An 8,589-nucleotide genomic window follows, 5' to 3' on the forward strand; every position below is an offset into this window, starting at 1 on the left:
ATAAGGCATTGGTGAGGCCGAATTTAGAGTATTGTGTACAGTTTTGGTCACCTAGTTACAGGAAGGATGTAAATAAGGTTGAAAGAGTGCAGAGAAGGTTCACAAGGATGTTGCCGGGACTTGAGAAGCTGAGTTACAGAGAGAGATTGAATAGGTTGGGACTTTATTCCCTGGAGCGTAGAAGAATGAGGGGAGATTTGATAGAGGTGTATAAGATTTTGATGGGTATAGATAGAGTGAATGTAAGCAGGCTTTTTCCACTGAGGCTAGGGGAGAAAAACACCAGAGGGCATGGGTTAAGGGTGAAAGGAGAAAAGTTTAAAGGGAATATTGGGGGGGACTTCTTCACGCAGAGAGTGGGAGTGTGGAATGAGCTGCCAGATAAAGTGGTAAATGCTTTTAACATTTAAGAAAAAACTTTTAACATTTAAGAAAAACTTGGATGGGTTCATAGTCCTGTGAGAACAGATAGGGCCTAGGTTTAATGTCTCATCCAAAATATAGTAACTTCGAAAGTGCAGTCAACCCTCATTATTGTACTTGATTATCAGCCAAGATAATGTACTAAAGGCCCAGAGTGGCACTTAAATCACTACCTTTTGACTCAGAGCCAAGAGTCCCAAGGTTGTCACAGTTAAATAAGTATAAGATAATGAGACTGCACATACTGAGAATGAAAAGAAACAGTTGCCTTGTCAATGATACTGTACATGTAGCTGCTAGGACAACAACAAGAAATATCCAGGGCATTATCTTGTAATTTTCTTCACTAGCTGTAGAAAATGCCTGGCAAAATCTACTCAGTGCCTCCATAGGACTTCATATTGCAAAAGCAAACTCATCCATTGAGACATTTAAAGATAGAAAGAGTTGCCATGTATTTTGCGCCATTCATGACCTTAGAACAGTGTTTTCAATTTTTTTTCTGGCTACCCACTTTTACAAAATGGCCACCCCTCGCAACCCACTGACCAGGCAAGCTGCTACAGTGAGTGCAAGGAAAATCTGAATCTCTGCCAGAACAATTTTAAAATTTGTTTATTAAGAGGTGTTCTCTTATTGGGAAGAAAATAGCTCGTAAACACAACAACAGATGTACACAATTAACAGCACTTTTCAAACATTTCCTGAAAGCTTTTGGCTCGGGTAAACTGAAAGCTAAACTCCCTTTTGAAGGCAACAGTCCTCATATATTTTTACTCTGTAGCAAAGGGGAGAGGGTGGAGGGGTGGGCCTGAATAAGATGCTCTGTTGGAGTCAGTGCAGACTCGATAGCCCAAATGGCCTCCTTCTGCACTGTAGGAATTCTATGATTTTATAATCTAAACAGGATTTACTGTACAGTTAAAAATACACCTTTTTACCTTTTCCTTTCATAAAATGTACGTAACTTGAATTGTATCAGGCAATACTAAGCTTTTCTTTCTCAAGCTAGCTATATCATCATCTGAGTCGAGAGATCCTCATTGTCATACTGCCTTATACAAAATGTGTGCTATAAACAGAACATCCCGCTTTTCTTTTGAACAGGATCACAGAACATCTCACAATGTTTTGAACAGGACCACGGAACATCTCACTGTGTTTTGAAAAGGATCGTAGAACATTCCTTTTTTTTTTAAACAGGATACCCAGGGACCCAATTATGAGTCACTCTCCCACAGAGCATCCCAAAATATTTTACAGCTCATTAAAATACAGGCGGAGTATTCTTTGTCTGCAAATTCGAAAACTGAACACATTCAAAAATTGCACTTATTTTTGAACCTCATTGACCGTTATCCCAAACGTCTGAGTCAAGCCATCACACCCAAGTCAACATGACCCTCGCTGACTGCATCCTATTTTTATTATTCAGCGGTACATCTTACTTTGAGCCATTTAATTTACTTTAGACTACAGCTAGCCTAGGCTTTGACCATTATAATGTAGGCCGAGGCCTATTTGCATATCAGAAATCCAAAATGCATCAGCCCCACAGGTTCCAGATAAAGGATATTCAACCTGTCCTTTTGAAGTGTGGGTACTGTTGTAGGAAATGAGGCAGCCAATATGAACACGAAAACAAGGTCCTACAAACATCAATGCAATAACAGCCAGATTATCCGTTTTATTGATTTTGGTTAAGTGATAAATATTGGGGAGAATGTCTCTGCTCTGCTTTAAATAGTACCATGGGATCTTTTACAGCCATCCAAGGTGACTGATGTTTTAATATCTCCACAATAACACAGATGCTATGAACTTTTAGTTACAGGACTCTGCATTCTACCACTTTATGCAGTGATGCAGAGACTCATAATAGTGGATACAGCAACGTTGGCAGAAATTCTGGAATCCTAATAACAGAATTAACTACAATGATACTAGTTACGTTACTATTGTAGGAGACTACAATCTCACCTGGCCTTCTCTGGCAGCCACACTGTTCAGCTGCCTTCATCACCAGGCCTTGTAACCAGACTCGTGTGTCCTGCAGCAGAAGCTCACGATGGCTGGCTGTCATGTTGGGTGGGTGCTGTTTCACAGGAAGACACAGAGACAGAGTTGAAAAATTACTCACGTACAGTCCAGATCCAGCAATGGGAAATTAGAAGTTACAAAGAATTTTAAATAACATTAATACTTTTGTTTTTGGGATTTATCTAACTTGTGAATGCTACTGATTCTAGAAGATGGGAACCGACTTCAAGAAGTACTTGAAATGAAAATGAGGTTCTTTGAATAATAGCTTTAAACACTTAATGCATTTGTATGAAATTTCTTTACTATTTCACAAGGCATTTGTTAATTGATATTCAAAAACATAATTTTAAGGCATCTGAGTTCAACAATATGATAGCAACAGTTAAAATGAGGTGATCACTAAAGCATCCAGTGTTAATTGCTTTTTATACTGCACTAATTTAGAGTGAAATATTGAATTATTCTTCTCCCAGGTTCACTACTTCAGTTTTGTTTTAGTCCTTTCATTATTTGGTCTGCATATAAGGTTTCATAAATTTTTAAAATGTAATACTGCATATTAATCATAAAAATGTTGTTCTTGCTAAATTTTAGGGCACTCACTATATCAACAAATTAGCCAATCCACAATCTCTTATTTTGTACATTCTGGAAATTAATAAAAGCAATTAAGACCTAGACAAATTCACATTTTTACTACTCTCCAACATTGCATAAATTGAGTGCACTCTAAAACTCCTTTAAACATTATTGACATTGGCACCCCCTGTGGTACCTTGAACAAATGGTTTCTTCCGGTTATTTGAAAAAATATATAATTGCGTTAGAAGCAGTGTGACAATCCTGCTATTTTGATATATTTCATATGTAAGGTGGGGTTGCGTTAAGAAGTAGTGATTTGTTACAAGAGTCAATTTGTCTGGTAAACATGTAGCAGATGTTAAGAATGTAGGCTAATAACTGACCTAAGCGAGGAGTGTATTACTTTGTAGAATAAATGGACATTTTGTTTATTTAGGTTCTCCTGGGATTATAGACTAAATATGCAGAGTCATGTGAGGTTTTGATTAAATTGATTGACAGAGGCAGAGTCATGTGGTTAATGTGGGAGCTAAGCTTGCAGGAAAGAAACAGTTTCATTTTTAATATTAAAATACCAGCAGTTGCTGCCTGGGCTGCCAGAAGAAAGCAATGTCTCTCTCTCTCTCTCTCCCCAAAGGCTTTCTGAAAGCTCCAAGCTTGGTAACCTAAGTCAAAGCAAATATACCTGTGTTTTGCTAACTAATTTTAAAGAGAGGTTTAAGTCTATAAGGGAAATTTTGCTTGATTTGAATTCAGTGATAGGTTGGCAGTTAAGAATTGCATCTTATCATGTTTAAGTATCGTTCAATTATTAAAAGTTTTGTTGCTAAATAAAGTTTGTTTTGATAAAAGCTTCCCAGTTTGTCAGTAGAATCACGCCTGGAGTGAAACATCTTATCCTCATACTAATGCCAAAATAGAAAATACTCTGACTTCATAATATACTTTGGAGTTTCTGATTTATACCCTAACACAGTTCAGAGAAGGTTCACTTGACCCATTCCTGGGATGAGGGGTTTATCTTATAAAGAAAGGTTCGGCCTATATCCATTAGAGTTTAGAAGAATGAGAGGTGATTTATTGAAACATAAGATCCTGAGGGGATTTGATAAGGTAGATAGAAAGTTAATGTTTACATTTGTGAGAGTTAGAACCAAGAACACAGTTTAAGAATAAGAGGTCTACTGTTTAAGATAGAGATTAGGGAGCATTTTTCTCTCAAGGGGAGATTGGGATCTGCAATTTTCTTCCCTAGAAAGCAGTGGAGGTTGAGTCATTAAATTTATTCAAGGCGGAGTTAAATTTTTGATAGACAACTGAGGCAAACAGGAAAGTGGAATGGAGACCAAAATCAGATCAACCACGATCTTTCAAAATGGCAGAGTAGGCTCAAAGGGCTTAATGGCCTACTCCTGCTCTTAAATCCAATGTTCCTATGCAGGTTCCTATGAGTTTAGATAGTGCATGTTGATAAACTCTTGACATGGGGACATCACAGCTGAATTTGGTCCTTTTCTACTTAATATACAGACGTGTTTCCAGCAGTCATCACTGGATAAAGCCGAATGCCAGGCTGATTTTAGTTAAGGATTGCCAGAACTAATCAATGCATCCTAACCACAATCAGTGAACTCACATGGATTGCAAATAACACCTGTAACCTTGTCATTCATAATTGCAGAATAGTAATTCAGAACAAATCCCAACATGTCAGTTCAGGAATTTTAATTAAATAAATAAAATCTGGTGGCAGGAATGGGGACCATGCAACTATCTCATTCAGCAATGTCTTTTGGAGAATGAAATCTGCTGCCACTACCTCTTTGACCTATATATAATTCAGACTCAAATGTGGATGATGCTTTATCACCCTCTGAAACAGCCACTCAGTTGTATTCAAGAAGGGAATTCATCGCCAAATTCTCAAGGGCAATAAAAGATATGGGCAACAAATCAACATCTGTAACCGGTTTGAACTGGCCCCAGGTGCCAAGGTAAATCATGGCAAGAGCAAGGCCATTTATTTTTGGGAACTAGGCTGACCAATCCTTTGTCCCCTTCATTGTCAGGCCAGACAATGATAGGGATAAGGTTCGAAGGGACAAGTCCAAGGGTTAGAAAATGGAAGGAGCGAGTAGGTATAATGAAACAAAAACTTGGTATATGGGAGCAACGCTCCTTCTTTATTGCAGGTAAGAACCTGAACGTCAGGTGTGTGGTAGTCTCAGTGCATAGATCCTCGGTATGCAAACACCGAATATCACTACGTTCTGAGGTTTTTCCCTGTTACTGGTGTTGCAAAGGATGGGTATAGCCATGCTGCCACAGAATGCTGCAAGTAGTTCATAGAATCCCTACAGTGCAGAAGAGGCCATTCAGCTCATTGAGTTTGCACGACTCTCTGACAGAGTACCTTATCCCGACCCTCTGCCCTACCTTGTCCCTGTAACCTATACATTTCTCATGGCTAATGAGACTCTAAGGGCCAGTTTAGATAAAGGCAAAATACTGCAGATGCTGGAATCTGAAACAAAAACAGAAAATGCTGGAGAATCTCAGGGGGTCTGACAGCATCTGTGGAGAGAGAATAGAGCCAATGCTTCAAGTCTGGATGACCCTTCATCAGAGCTGAGAGCAAAGAAAATCAGACGAGATTTATACTGAGAGTATAAATCTCGTCTGGGGCAGGGAGGGGCGGTAGGTAGCAGTGCTCAGCCTCCATCATAACTATCTACATTTCCTTTGTCTCATTACAGCTCCCCCCCCAAAAGATCAGCACAGAGCTGAATGAATTATTCAAATCACGATTAGCATAACATTAGCAGGCTCGGGACTGAAGCCTCCAGACCCGCTAGCGTCTCTCTCCCCCTCCCCGCCACTAGCAATGTTTCACTCCAGCAGGGTTTACAATAGCTCCCCACTAGTGGGGAGCTGGCAGCCCAATCCTCCTGGAGTGAAGGGGAGCTATGGAGGCCCTCCAGCAGGTGGGGGCAAAGGGGGGTTGCCCCCTGGGAATTGCCAGCTTGGCAGTGCCAGCCTGGCCCCCTGGTAGTGTCCAAGAGGGCAAAGTGGCAATGTCCAGGGGGCAGCTTTGGCGGGGCAGGGATTGGTGGAGGTAGAGGGTCCCGTTGCCACTCTGCAGCCGGGATTGTGAGTAGAGGGAGGGAAGGACTCATCGGGGTGGGGGGAGGGGGGGGGGGGCGGTTGGCACTGACAGATCAGCACATGTGCAGTGGCTGCTCAGCGCTGTGCTGCCAGCCTCTCCAGCAGGAAAAGGCCCGCCCCCAGCTTTTCAGCGTAATTCACAATCGGGCATTCCGTGATGTACAAAATGTAGGAGATTCATTTTGAAAATCCTGTTGAAAAAAACAGTGGGATTTAGTCCAGTTTTTACACAAATTCGGCACTTTTTTGGGAGAATCCCACCTGGGACTGTGTCAATTGGTGAAATAATCAACATAAGAAGATAACATATTTGGCCCCTTCCTCAACAATATACTTGTCACATCATAATAACTGGTTTCAATGATCAGTGCAAAACTTTGTGAAGGTAAAGGGTGACATTTAATGGCAGAGACAAGGGGCCAGATGGGGAGCTAAAGAAAGACATATGTTGCTTACATTAGGGAAGTACCACAAAATTAAGCACCACTCAGGCAATCAAGGAGGGCATTAAATTCCACCCATACTCTCTTCTTCGAAATTATGACTCCCTCCATTATGTAGCAGAGCATTACCAATGCACTATGTGGTTCAAACTAAGGATAATCATAAGGACAACCCAAAACTGAACATCATCAACACAGCAGAATTATATGCCACTAATATCTGTAGACTCCTGGTCCTGCACTTCTTTCATTTCTTCTATCATCATGAAGCCAGGAAACTAATCCTGGTTTCATAAAGAGTATAGAGGTAGGTGCTAGAAGCAGCACCAAACATGCCTTACAACAATATATCAATCTAGTGAAGCTACCTGCACAATTTTAAGTCTCTTTCTTGGGTCAGTGGCAGCATTCTCACTTTGATTCAAGATTACTTTGTGTTGGAGCCACACTTGAGACTACAACCTGAAATTTAGGGAATTACGCAAGGGCAGGAGATGATGCATTGCAATCGTTTGGAAGCAACCAAGGAAAGTGGCTGCAGTAGCCAGAGGTCGCTTGTCACAGTCCCAGGATATTATTGCAGAAGCACTCAAAAAATGTCATTGGCCTAATCATCTTCACTGACTTCGTTTTTTGTAATAATCATTCACAGGATTCGGACATTGCTGGTTAGACCAGCATTTAATGCCAATAACAGGTCACAGGTTTGGAAGGTGCTGTTGAAGGCATCTTCGTGGCTGCATCTTGTAGATGATACACACTGTTGACATTGTGTGTTGGTTGCAGATGGACTGAATTTTAAGGTGGTGAGTGGGGTGTCAAACGAGTGGGATGCTTTGACTTGCATGGTGTCGAGATTCTTCAATGTTGGAGCTGCAGCCATCCAGGCAAATGGACAGTATTCCAACATAATCAAGATTTGTGCCTTGTAGATGATGGACAAGCTTTGGGGAGTCAGGAAGTGAGTTACAAATTTTAGAATTACCAGCCTCTGTTCCACTCTTGCAGCCACAGTATTTATATGTTTGGTGTAGTTCAGTTTCTGGTCAATGTTACATCCCAGAATGTTGCTAGTGGGAATTTCAGCCACGGAAATGCCACTGAATGTTAAGAGGGTAAATGGTTAGATTCTCTCTTGCTGGAGATGGTCATTGCCTGATGCTTATGTGCTGTGAATGTCACTTGCCACATATCGGCCTAAGTCTGAATGTGGTCCAGGTCATGCTGCCTGTGCACAATGAGTGCTTCACTATCTGGGGAGTTGTGAATGGTGCTGAACATTGGGCAACCATCAGCAAACACACCCACTTCTGAACTTATGATGGAGGAAAGATCATTGATGAAGCAGCTGAAGATGGCTGTCCAGGACTAATACTTCTAAACTTCCCATGAACAATTCACTGGAGCTACTAGAAATATAAAACTGAAACTTTCCTTGGACGACCAACACTTATTATAAGTAGTAATTACTAATACTCACTAGTAGACTGGGCTCATCCAGATAGTTGTTGAAGTGTTTCTGAACAAAAGGAATCCCCAGTAGTTGGAAAATGATCTGTCTTTGTTCAGGGTTCTTCAACTGACCTTCAACCTCATGAGCAAGAGCATACTCTAACTTCTCATATACCTGAGTTTAAAAAAAACATAAAGCACAGCAATATGAACCATAGATACAACTTTACACAGAAGGATTAGCTTTAAAATCAATTTTGACTTTTCTCCCTCCATTTCTCTTGATGCTTATCAATGTTCTTCTTTAAACTACAATTTGTCGGAGCTATTGTTTCTTGCAGTGTGAAAAACTGCAAATGTCGTTCAATGAGAAATCTAACTGGTTTGATGTTTAAGGAAACAGAATGTTTGCTATTACATATACATTTCTTAATTGCACTCAAGGTAAAGTAAAGTTTATTCGTCATAAGTATTACATTCA

Source organism: Mustelus asterias, chromosome 12 (assembly GCF_964213995.1).
Source record: "Mustelus asterias chromosome 12, sMusAst1.hap1.1, whole genome shotgun sequence".
NCBI lineage: Eukaryota > Metazoa > Chordata > Chondrichthyes > Carcharhiniformes > Triakidae > Mustelus > Mustelus asterias.